This window comes from Pelophylax lessonae (genome assembly GCF_965119305.1).
Source record: "Pelophylax lessonae genome assembly, chromosome: 6".
Classification (NCBI taxonomy): domain Eukaryota; kingdom Metazoa; phylum Chordata; class Amphibia; order Anura; family Ranidae; genus Pelophylax; species Pelophylax lessonae.
Window position 1 is genome coordinate 227,801,544 of NC_138773.1, and position 12,903 is coordinate 227,814,446.

The 12,903-nt window shown below is 44.3% G+C and overlaps 1 protein-coding gene across 7 annotated transcripts in view; it reads right to left on the reverse strand.

Moving 5' to 3' along the window:
* AGAP1 (ArfGAP with GTPase domain, ankyrin repeat and PH domain 1) overlaps positions 1-12,903 on the reverse strand; it is a 627,710-nt gene that overhangs the window by 85,292 nt on the left and 529,515 nt on the right. The window lies entirely within an intron of this gene.

Sequence of the window (12,903 nt, forward strand, 5' to 3'; positions counted from 1 at the left end):
AGTAAGGATTGGCTCCACATAGGGAGAAATGCAGGAATAAACATTATGAACAAGTAGGATCCCCTTCAGTCTGGCTTTCGGCCTCAACACTCCACAGAAACTGCTCTCCTAAAACTAACAAACGATCTACTTACGCCCAAAACCAATGGACACTATTTTGTACTCCTACTTCTGGACCTTTCTGCTGCCTTTGATACGGTTGACCACCACCTCCTCACTCCATGTCTTTGGTCTCCGTGACTGTACTCTTCACTGGTTCTCTTCGTACGTATCCAACCGCACCTTAAACATTACTTACAATTCTACTTCCTCCTCTCCTCTCCCTTTCTCTGTTGGGGTCCCCCAAGGTTCTGTTCTTGGCCCTCTCCTATTTTAAATCTGCACCTCCTCTCTGGGTCAGTTGATATCCTCCAATGGCTTTCAATACCATCTCTACGTTGAAGATACCCAAATCTATTTATCCACCCCTCAGCTCACTCCCTCAGTCTCCTCACGTAGAATTTACTAGCAGATATATCAGTATGGGTGTCACACCACTTCCTCAAACTCAATCTATCCAAAATCGAGCTTAAAATTTTTCCTCCACCACGTGCCCCTTTCCTTGTTCTCGCTGTCAAAATCAATGGCACAACCATCAGCCCATCCCCGCATGCTGAGGTCCTAGGTGTAGTCATGGACTCTGAACTCTCCATCAAGCCCCACATCCTATCACTGTCCAAATCTTGCCGCCTCAACCTCTGCAACATCTCCAAAATACGCCCTTTTCCAACCAATGACACAACAAAGCTCCTAGTTGACTTCCTGGTCATCCCTCGCCTCGACTACTGGAATTCCCTTCTCATTAGCTTACCTCTACATAGACTATCCCCCATTCAATCCATCATGAACGCTCACTGTCTGCTACTCCTCTCTGTCAATCCCTCCACTGGCTTCCACTCACCCAATGAATTAAATTCAAAATACTAACATCATCTTACAAAGCCATCCACAATTTAGCCACCAGCTACATCACTAGCCTAGTCTCAAAATACCAACCTAATCGCTCTCTTTGTTCCTCTCATAACCTCCTGCTCTCTAGCTCCCTCGTCTACTCCTCCCATGCTCGTCTCTAGGACTTTTCCAGAGCCTCTCCAACCCTATGGAACTCCTTACCCCAATCTGTCTGATTATCTCCTACTCTATTAGCTTTTAGACTATCCCTGAAAACCCTCCTCTTCAGAGAAGCCTATCCTACCCACACCTAACAAGTGTACATTTTTTCCATCAACTCATCCCCCACAGTTATTGCCTTTTTGTTTCAGTTGACCTTCCCTTCTAGATTGTAAGCTCTAATGAGCAGGGCCCTCTAATTCCTCCTGATTTGAATCATATTGTAACTGTATTGTCTTCCCTTATATTGTAAAGCGCTGCGCAAACTGTTGGTGCTATATAAATCCTGTATAATAATAATAATCGTCAAAAAGTAACCCCAAAACAGGGGGCCAATCGATAGATGGGTAGTGGAAATCTGACAGCTGTTGTCACACAGCAATTTATTGTACAATGTAAAGATAAAGGAAGCTAGAAAGCTGACAATTGGATGGTCTATCTATCCCAGTCATGGCTCGTGGAGTCAATGGGACTGGGCAATTTCGTCAAAATATGCAGCAAAGTTCAAGTCAAATGCTGCGGGGGGGGGGGGGTCGATAGAAAGATGCTAGAAATAAAAAATATATTTAAAAAAATTATGGTTAAGGGAAGGAAAAGGCTTCGGAGAACACAAAAGTCAAAGATGAATTAATTAAGGCTCCATAAGGGAAGCATCAAATCAAGAGGTAAAAAAGTTATCCACATTTTAGTGTACCGTACCACCCTGTGCTGAAGTGCTAACTCAACTTTGGCATGTATCAACCCGTGAGTGACCGGATTCTATGTAGCTACTATGCAAAGTGTCTGCATCTTCCAGACTTTAGCTGTAGTCGGTTTCACAGCAGTCCTGATAAAAAAAAAAAAAACAGGAGTCGACATTGGTTCCTGGTCAGGTCTGAGGGAGTAATATGTAGCAGGGATATTTGTGGACTGGAAACAACAAAGAAAGGACCAAACAATTGGGCAAGTCCACTGTGTATGTGTATGTAAAAGGCTCCCCACACCCCCGAAAACAGGTGAGTGAATAGCCCGGAACACACTTTGCTATCCTGTGTGGAAATAAAGAACATCTTGATAAAACTTTATAGGAGGTCTCCAGGGCAGCTACTCTAAGTTGTAAGTTGTTTGCCAAATTTCTGACCAGACAGGGAAAAGGTCCATGGCTAAGTCAGTGGTCCATTTTCAGATCTTTTTCTTTTAAATGTGAACCTATCTGATAAAAATACGATTGACTATAAACTTACGTTTCCTTCACATTCAATGGCTCACTCTGTGACCAAGAACCCACATGCAGGTTGGTGACTCATTATAAATGAAACTTGTACTGAGAAAAACACGGAGGCTATGTACTGGATGGTATGCATTTCTGATCTCTCCGTTTACATATTCATTGTGAGCAGGCAGCAAGTGAAGTTAATATCATGTTAGAACACCTGAACTGCTTGCCTGCTCTGGGCTAGAGCACTAAAGAAACAACTGGATCTGCATGACGGCCAGGTAATAAGAATTTTTATGAGAGCTCGGGAGAGGCAGCCTATATGTCACTCTCAATAAAGTTTCCTTTAATGAGACACTGTTAGGATACATGGATCCTAATGTCAGTGTCTCTTTAAAAAAACATGTCTATAGACGGCAATGCATTTAACCTGCATAACTTTGCGTCATTCCTATTAGTCTTTACAAAACTGATGAAACAGACTAAGGGATCAACCTGTTTCTTTTACAAGGGAAGAAACAATATGGACAATAGAAGAATAAAACAGCTTGTTCATTAAACAATGAGAGGCCAAAAGAGAGGAATAGGAAGGAGCAGACAATATAATAGATACAGGGAGGAGGGGATATGAAGCAGAGACGTGGTCTTTCTACACAGCGCTTTTTCCCTTCGGTTGCTTTTTTTTTTATGGATATCACTTCACACCTTCAGTCCTGTTTTATTGCCACTGTAAGAATGTGTCCCACCCTCTACCAAAATATACCCTTCTCATGTGGGCAGCAGCTTCAGACAGCTCTGTGTTTGTGATGAGCAAGAATAAAATAAAATCCCCATAAATATCAGCAGGGAAATGAACCCTCACTGCCGTCACTGGCCTGCTCTCAAGGACACACATAACTTATTGTAAAATCATTTAGTTTCAGGGAAAGTTGGAGATGTGGCAACTTATCTCCGATGACAGAATACCACATGTTCTGGCAGTCCACAAATACCATATGCTGTATTGCATTCTGGGCTGGCAAATAACCCAATTATAAAATGACTTGCAATTCAAATCTCCAGATTTCTTTTAACCACCTATAGGCATCGCCTGGTCAATCAAGAAATTTTGCATTTTACCCGACTTCAATGACACCTGCTGAGTAGCTCTAATTTTCATCCAAAAATAAATTTTGTGCAGTTGTCTAAAGCAGAAAAACAGTGCATACAATACTTACTAGTTTATTAGTAGTATGCAATCGTATTGTCTCTGTCCACAAAACAAGCCAATGGCAAAAAAGTTAATCAAATGAAATGTAAAACTGCCTCGTCCATGGCTACCCAAAAAGTACAAAAAATGTTGCCGTAACTGTAATCATGCCGAAAATAATTGTTAGAAACCTGCAAACTCTGTGCTGGATGCTAAAAGCACAACTAATATCAATAGAGAGGTATTTCCTTACTTTCAAGCCAAAATAAAAGAATAAAAATTGCGGTGTCACCTTTGGAAAGATCTTCCAACTTTTTCCCATCACAATTTCACACCAAGACAGATGGAACCTTCCAAGATTAGACTTCGACACCCAAATGCCCCTCCCCAATGGACAGGCAGACATCGGCCTCTTGATTGCTGCACTAGAACCTGCTGGGGTTAATAGTGTGCCTCAATGGACTAATGTAGCATACACTTAACACCTTCCCTTTCTACTTCTCAAGAAGAGGAAATCTTGCAAGCTATACTGAAGTTCTCAAGCAAGTATGGTGCATCTGAAATTGGACGTGCTCATTACTGCCTTCTAGTGGTACCTTCAAATAGTTAAATCCTTCCCAAATTGTGGATTGACCAAGACTAAAGGCCCGTACGCACAATAGGAAAATCTGAAGGGAAATTTCGTCCGACGACCAATCTGCCGATTTTCGGATTGTTAGTATGGTGCTTTCGACAGTCGACTTTTCAGCCAAAAAAATCCTGATGTGCAGGCTATAAAATTTTTATTGTCTGTCAACACAACGTCCGATTTTCGTCTCATTAGTACAGTTAGATTAGGCATGCTCAGAGACAAAAAAACACATACAAAACAATCCAACAGGACATCACTTCTGAAGTTGTACGGGAAAATTCATATGAAAATAACCTCATCACTTTCCACATCAGACTAGCATGCCACAAAAAAACGGACGACAGATCGTTCGATAATCTGATCGTGTGTACGGGGCTTTAGTCACTTGTGCCCCAATTCACTACCCTGTCAGCTCAGGAAATGACAGGTGAATATGGACATTTACTAGAAATCTGCAGATGTGTACTCTAAGTGCTGACCTCCTTAACTAATTTCAGAATTATACCAGACTCATCCAGATTACAAACTACTCAGTGTCCACCATTCCTCTGTGCCAATTTATTCACTGGTTTCTACATGCTCAAATCAAATGTCATCATTATTCAAAGCCATCCACATCTCTGCCCAAGGTACATCATCATCTAATTGTCCTCTTTGCTCCTCCAAATATCATCCGCTCTCTAGCTGCCTCACCACACTTCCCCCATGCTTACCTCTTTGACCTCTGCAGAACCTCTCCCATTCTCTGTTCTCTATCTGAAAGTGTTCATCTATCTCCTATTCTAGTAAGCCTTTCAGGAATCCCTTAAAATCCATCACTTCAGGGAAACCTATTCTGCCTCAGGCCAACAACTGAACTTTTACTTTTTCCATCAGCTTACACACTGTTACTGCTTTTCTGGATCACTTCCCCTTCCATTTTAAATTGCAAGCTCTCACAAGCAGGGCCCACCTGTTGTAAATGCAATTTTAAAAAAAATAAAATAACAGGTTTATAATATCCTGTACTGCACTATGGATACCCCGTCGGTGCTCCTGAGTCGTCTTCTTATTGGTGAGCCACCATAGGAAGCTGCTTTTTACCGTGGCACACCTGCGGACTCGATCCTGAGCAGCGCTGCCTGTGTCCATAGACACACAGCGGCTTAGCTCCCTCCCCTGGTTCAAAGGATTTGACAGACAACAGTGAAAGCCAAAGGCTCCCGCTGCCTCTGCAAAGCCCCTGAGACCAGAACATGAGGGGAGAGAGCCACCACAGACAGGCACAGCGCTGGATCGGGCAACGACATAAGTATTAGGGGGGTGAGGGGGCAAAACTTTTACCTAAACATTTTTTCACCTTAACGAAAGGAATGCTTTAAGGTAAAAATTGTTTAGTCTTTAGAACCACTTTAAATTTGTATTGCAACTATTCTACTTCTTCTTATTTTGTAAAGTGCTGCGCAAAGCCTATGAGCTAAATAAATTCTGTATTGAATAATAAAAAAGATGACATCTTATAAAATAATCAGCCCACATATGAGAGAGGTACAAGATGAATGTTGATGATAAGGTCATATTTAGCCAGATAGTATGATAACTGTTTTTCTAAAGTTGCCCATAGATGAAAGATAATGGTCATTTAAAGGAGAAGTATGGCCAAAGTTCTTTTTGCTATACTTCTCTTGTGGGTCACAGGACTGCACTGAGTTCTGCACTCCTGTGACCTGTTTTCAGCCAACCGCAGGCTAAAGCCGCAATCAGCTGACATCACAGAGCCAGTTCAGACTCTGGAAAGACCCTGATCACAGAAATCTGCACCAACAGCTGGTTTAGCCTCTCAGTGAGCTGCTGAGAGCCTGAGCCAGCAGCTCCCATCCCTTACATAGCCCAGCACTCCAGTAAGAGCTGGAGGAGCAGAGCAGAAAGCTGGTGACTATCAGGCTGAAGACCAAGAGTGGAGAGATCAGCGGTGTTTTATCGGTCAGTTCTTGGTTTTAGAGGCCGGGGGATGGTTGCAGCTGGGATTGGTACTGCAGCCATCTAGGCGAGTATGATTTTTTGTTTTTCCAATTCCCATACTTCTCTTTTAAGAAAGAGTCAGCACGACAGCCAAGCAAATAGCATTCACTAAATCGGAATTCAGCAATGCAATCTCCAGGAGAGGTTTCCTATAACATGGTGCATTATACAAATGACCATTCAGTCCTGATCGCATAACAGATGCTCAATTACCAACTAAACCACACTAGTCTATGACCTTTAAATTAAAAAAAGATAAAAACAAAAAGATTTCACATTTGTTTTATTCAGTGCTGAAGGAACCTCCAATAAATGTAAGTCTATAATTTATTACTTCTTTGCGATTGCTATATAGGGTTTGTGTTATTAAAGTGCAGGACCCTTTGGAATAACCCTTTACTCACTTGATACTTTCACACAGGTATTTTAACTTTCTGCTTTCCCTTTTATTCTGCATTGACTCTTGCGCAATGATTGAACTACAATGTCCACTATGTTATCCTTTGTTGTTTGGTATTGGATGCCCTTTGACAAAATTCTCTACCACCCTGTGAGAAACCTGAGAGGCGCTATTTTAGATTCCCTAAAGGTGACCATGGGGACAGACAGAGCACTTATTGTGCAATTATTATAAGGTATATGCTCTCTGAACCATCTTCACAATGCACATGGGAACTCTGACTGCCCACAGGTTGCAGGTGCTCTGGTGGTTAAGGGGTTATTACACCTAGGAATCATTTCAATGCCTGGAGTTGGTTGAGAGCTTCACTGCTCTACTGACAAATCATACAAGACAGCTAATTTTACAAGTCAGGTAGCAGATACCACACAGCCGGCAAAAAGCGGGCAGAAGCTGACATCAGACCCTCCAACTCCTTCCTCCTCCCCCCGATACCCCTCCCAGACCTCACTCTGACATTCTTTCCCTTTACCAGCACCTCCTGTTTTGTGGTCCTTCACATAAAGTAATTTATCTAATTAGGAAACGTTCAGAGCTGCTTTCAAAGGCTGAAGCCACAGGGAAACATAGGCTGCTTAAAAAAATAAGATCCTTTTACTCTGCCCCCCATGCATGCCGTTAATTGAACGCTAGGAGGGGGGAAGAGAGCATTGAAATCAGAAAATAAAATGAAGACCCAATGTGTGTTATTTTGTCTTGGACAAAAAGCAGGGACAATAAGCAGCATATTCACTAGCAAAGAAGAACATTTAAATCCCAAAGATAGAGAAGAACAAGACGAAACAAGAGAGAAAAACTTGTGTCTACAGCCCCGCTGATATCACACACACATTAACACAGCGCTTTTAAATTCGGAACCTTTTAATAAAAGGGAAGAGAGAAAGTTTAAATTAAAAGGATCTTTCTTGTTTGAAGTAAATGACAAAAATAGGAAATAAAAAACCTTAAAGTATGAAACGATGAGCCAGAAAGTGGGGGGGCCGAGACACTGAATTCACAGTCTGGAGGAGGAGGGAAGGGTGGGGGGCACTTTGGGGGAAAAAAAAAAAAAAGTTTTATTACAAGGGAATATCAGAAGCATTTATCATTTTTCTCGCATTGCCAAGTACCTGATTATTCCTCATTTCCCTTTTTGTCATGTTCCTGATGAGTTTTTTACGCTGGTGCAGTTAACTGCTTGCTGGTTTACTACAAACAGCAAATCTGCTTTTGGGGGGCTAATGTTGAGGATTTAGCAGCCATTAAAGACAGGTCATATACCCACTAAGGGGGATTTCCCACTAAGCTGGAAGTCCACAGGCTGTCTGTCTCCAATGTAAATAACAGGTCATTCACTGACTTGTATTCCACAATATCAGGGATTTGTACACCCACAAAAACTGGAAAGCCAAGAGGTTATTTTCTAGCTTAAAGAAAAGAAAATACTAAGCAATTGGTCAAGTATAGATCATTTGTTACGGACATACATAACCTATCACTTACATTAACCACAACACACTGCTTGGTTCTCTCATGTTCAGCCCATGGGCTGTGCAAGAGAAAATCAATGGATTCCCCTATACATGCCAACAGGAATCACCACGTCAAATTTTCATAATTGTATATACTATTGTGTACATTGGCATTACCAAACCGTGACTGCAACCTATGGCACGCAGTCACTGTTCAGCTGATAAATTTCTACCCAGGTCAGTTGTTTTTTAAATCAACTTTTGTTAAGCTGGGTGGTTCTTGCACTGCCACCCACAGCTCAAATTCTTCTGCAGCAGGAATGGAGCAGGTATAGGCTGATATTTGAGCCATCTATGGAGGTCTTTATGGTACCGGATCACCTGGATCATTCGGTCTGTCATGGACTTCTAGTGACTCTAATGCTGCAAGAATGTAGTGTACTGCTTACCTTTCCATACTTGTCACACCTAGGTCAGTCTGCATAGTGATGCATGGCCAAACTCTAGAGCACGTTCCCCAAATTAACTTTCCGCTTAAAGTGATATTAAAGTGGTAGTAAACTGCATATTTTTTTTTAAACCTGCAAGACAAATTGTAATGTGCTAGTATGCATCACATACTAGCACATTATGTGAAACTTACCTTAAAATGAAGCCCTCCAGTTAAAACCTGCTAAGCAAAGTTATAATGTGCTAGTATGCATCGCATACAGGGAGGGAAAAATTGGATTTTTGACTAATCATAAAATCAATTTCTCTGATGTGTATTGACAGACACAGCTCCTGATCTTCCTAACCATAGGTTTTTACTGCCCCCTAAAGGAGTAGGACACTAGGCAGAAAAAAAAGTCTTGCTATGCCTATGGGCAGTCCCAGGGGGTATACTCCCTCTCTCTGCTATAGGTACTCAGTTTTGTTACATGCAGTGTCAGAAGAATTACAACTCTAAATTAAAGCCAACTAGGTACACAGGAGCTCAACCAAAACAACTGGAGCCCACCTAAAAAAAAAAAACAATACACCCTCAAAGAGGACCAGGTCCTCTAAACAGCAGCTTGAAAAACCTTGTGACCAAAAGAAACATCCGCAGGTGCCAACACATGCACTTTATAGAACTTTGTAAAAGTGTGCACCGGCGACCAGGTGGCCACCTTGCAAACCTGTGTCACTGACGCTTGATGACGGAAGGCACTGAGCGCCCGAGTAGAGTGCGCCTTAACAGGGAAAGGAGGAACCTGACCCTTGATGGAATAGGCCTGAATCACTGTCTGTCTGATCCATCTGGAAATGATCACAGAGGAAGCAGACAACCCTTTCCAAAGGCCCATCCGCAAGCACAAATAGTGAGTCTGACTTCCTAAAAGACTACGTAGCTGCCAGGTACACCCTAATTGCCCAGACCATATCCAAGGCATGGAAAGCAGTTTCCTTAGGATGTTTTCGCCTGGTGCACAGGGAAGGCAATTCAAATGAAAATCAGAGACAACCTTTGGGTAGGAATGACGGACAGGGGTGAAGAACCACCTTATCTCTGTGAACCACTAAGTAAAGGGAACAACAGGATAACGCCGTCAATTCTGGCACCCTGCACGCAGAAATGATAGCCACCAAAATAGCCACCTTCTGAGACAGCATAAGCAAGGGAATCTCCCGAAGAATCTCAAAAAGAGGCTTCTGGAGGACAGAGCTTCCAAGGAACATCGGTGACCAGCCGCATCAGATCAGTATACCAAGTCCAGCAATGCTAGTCCGGAGCCACTGAGGTGACCGGAATCCCTTGTGCTTTGATCCTGCGTAGAAGTCTTTGCAGAAGCTTGAGAGGTGGGAAGGCGTCGAACAGACGATACTGACCCCACGGGGCCACCAGCGTGACTGTGGCGTCCGCCAGAGGATCCATTGACTGAGCCACAAACCTCTGCATCTTTCTGTTGAGCTGAGATGCCAACAGATCCACCTCGGGGATGCCACACCGGTGACATGACTGATGAAACACCTCCGGATAAAGAGACCACTCCCCTTGGTCCAACGCCTGCAGACTGAGGTAATTCGTCTGCCAGTTTTCCACTTTTCAAATGTGCAGGGCGAAGAGGACTGGACCGAAATGTTCTGCCCACCTTAAAATGCCGGCTAACTCCAGAGCCGCCAGGGCACTCCCTTGTGATTGACATAAGCCACGGCCGTGGCATTGTCCGACTGAATGCTCACTGGACATCCCTAAAGACAATCTGTCCAATGTTCCAGGCACAGTCTGATCGCTCGGAGTTCAAGGACATTGATCAGTAGTCTGGACTCTTCCAGTGTTCAGACCCCCAGAGCAGAATTTCTGCTAAGTATGCCTTCTAACTCAGACAGGCTGGCATACATGGTGACCACTGTCCAATACAAGGGGAGGAAGGATTTGCCTAGCCGAAGCATCGGAGAACGAAGGCACCACATCAGGGACCCTTTCGTTCCGCGGCTCAGCCGGATCGGATTGCCCAGTGACTGAGGATTCTAGCCCCATTTGGGCTATATCTCCCTTTGCAGGAACCTCTTATGGATCTGTGCAAACGGAACACCAACAGGCCCAGCACCCGCATGCAAGTCTGGAGGGATGACCACCTGCTGGACAACAGGAGATGAATTGCAGCCTGCAGTTTCTGGAGTTTGTGCAGAGGAAGAAGCACTCTGGCTAAGGCCGAGTCCAGAGTCAGACCCGGATAGTCCAGCTTTGTGGATGGAACCACAGCAGACTTCTGAAAATTCAGAATCCAGCCGAACTCCCCCCAGGTGATCTCTTTTGCACCAGAGCACTCCGCTCGCAAAAGGAGGTTGTCCAAGTAGCACAGTACTGCGATTCCCCGCTGACGTAACAATGCTAGCATTGGGGCCAACACTTGAGAAGACCCGAGAAGCGAAGGTGAGACCAAAGGGTAATGTCACAAACTGATAATGCTCTTCACCCACTGCAAAGCGGAGGAAGCGCTGGCGACCGTCACATATTGGAATGTGAAGGTAAGCGTCCTTGATATCGATAGAGGCAAGAAAATCCCCCTGATGCAGGGATGCCACCACCGTTAAAAATGGACTCCATTCTGAATTTATGCACCCGCACAAAGCAGTTCAGCACCTTGAGGTCCAGAATTGGACGTACCTTGCCTTCCTTCCTAGGAACTGTAAACAGGTTTGAGTAAAACCCCTGAAAACATTCTGATGTCAGAACCGGGACAATCACTCCTTGAAGTAACAGGTCTTTCACCGCCTCAAAAAGACCCTGTAAGCCGTCCAGGGACAGGTGCAAGTTGGAAGGAAAGAACCTTTCAGGAGGGTAAGAACGAAACTCGATCGTGTAGCCGGACCGTATGATTTTGTGGAACCACTTGTCGCACCAGGGAAGTCCATGGGTCCGGAAACCAGCGAAGACGTCCCCCCATCCTAGATACGGGTGAGGGCGCACCTGTCCGTGGGGGACTAGAGTAGCCTGCTCTCGACTTGCCAGATCAAGTTTGCTTGGATCCACCAGAAGAGGCCTTAAAAGGCTTTGATCCCTTGTCAGTTGCCCCTGAGGGATGAATAAACATCTTATGAGTCAAGAAGGAAGGCCCACGTCTAGGACGAGGGTCCTTGCCATTACTAGCCTGCGGAAATAAGGTACTCTTCCCCCCTTGTGAGACCCTTAATGATTTCATTCAGAGTAGCTCCAAACAGATAAACTGCAGTCCCTGGAAAAACTGGTCTGCCAGCTCAGCAAAGGCAGGGGGGAGCTGCTCCCCCTCCAGGTCACAACGTAAAAGCTTTGCCCACTCAGTCAGAGTTTGCGACACCAGAGCAATGGTAAATAACGGCCTCAGTGTCGAACCAGCCAAAGTGTACATATTGCGGGCCACAGCCTCCGCCTTCCTGTAAAGGCCGGAGGCTCTTCAACTGGAATCATGGTTGCCTTGTTCAGTCTGGAAACCAGAGGGTCCACCACTGGTGGAACAGTCCACTTCCCAATAAGGTACTCCTCATAGGGGTAACGCCTATCAAATCGCTTAGGGACCCCAAGGGGATGCTTTGGTCATCCCCACTACTCTTTAGTGACAGCTGCGTCCTCTATCTATAAGGTCTCTTGCACAGATACAGTCAGTGCGTCCACCAGCGCCTTTTAGTGCGCGGTTGCAGACATGAAGGACCCGGTCGTATTCAACCTCGCGAGGGGTTTAACTTGCAGGCCAGCCCCCGTCCGGTATGGCTATGTGGCGAGCGACCGAGCGCCGAGCTGAGGTCTGTGCGTGCTCGCTGGCCAGACTGGGGTGACCATTGGATCAAGATTAACCAGCCCGTCGTCCAGTCCAGCAGTTGATTGTAGATCTCACAGGAAAAAAACTCTATCTTAAAAGAAAAAATTGGCAGAAGCAGAGATCCCAGCAAGGAACTAGGTCCTTACTCCTGACTAGGCAGAAAAAAAAACGAAGTACCTATAGCAGAGAGGGGGAGTATACCCCCTGGGTCTACCGATAGGTGTAGCCAGACAATTTTTTTGCCTAGCGTTCTACTCCTATAGGGTGCAGTATAAGCCAATGGTTAAGATGATGAGGAGCAGTGTCTGTCAGTGAACGAAATAGATTTTGTACATTTGCCCACTGAAAAAGAAATAACCAGTCTATAATTTTAATGGTAGGTTTATTTTAACAGTGAGAAACAGATAACAAAAAAAATCCAGAAAAACACATTTAAAAAAAGTAATAAATTGATTTGCATTTTAATGAGTGAAATAGGTATTTGACCCCTTCGTAAAACATGACTTCGTACTTGGTGGCAAAACCTTAGTTGGCAATCACAGAGGTCAGACGTTTCTTGTAGTTG